The following is a 355-nucleotide window of genomic DNA, read 5'->3' on the forward strand; positions in this document are numbered from 1 at the left end:
CAAATGAAAAAATCCCACTTAAATTAATGAGAATGAAGGTCACAGAACACAAGAGACTACTCTAAGAATGGCGCCTCTCTGAGAAGTCCGGCAAAGGAGTCACTATGGACTTCAGCTCTCAGAATATTTAATATTCCTCCACATCATTTCTGGTTTTATACTGAAAGGTAGATTAATTTAAACATGCCTGAAAGATTGCCTGGAAAGCTTGGGACTAGTGAGGAAGAGTGTTTTTGGAATCAACCTGGAAATGCATTTCACCATTTTAATTGCAAAAGCAGAAAGAAAGAATTTGCCTTTATAAACATGAATCAGGTCCTAGTCAGTCTATCTCAATATGACTCGAATCCCTCTT

At 37.5% G+C, this 355-nt stretch overlaps 1 protein-coding gene across 5 annotated transcripts in view; it reads right to left on the reverse strand.

The window, feature by feature from the left end:
* The window catches only part of LRP5 (LDL receptor related protein 5), a 250,039-nt gene that overhangs the window by 33,717 nt on the left and 215,967 nt on the right, over nt 1-355 (reverse strand). The window lies entirely within an intron of this gene.

This window comes from Alligator sinensis, unplaced genomic scaffold (assembly GCF_000455745.1).
Source record: "Alligator sinensis unplaced genomic scaffold, ASM45574v1 scaffold907_1, whole genome shotgun sequence".
In the NCBI taxonomy this organism is placed as follows: domain Eukaryota; kingdom Metazoa; phylum Chordata; order Crocodylia; family Alligatoridae; genus Alligator; species Alligator sinensis.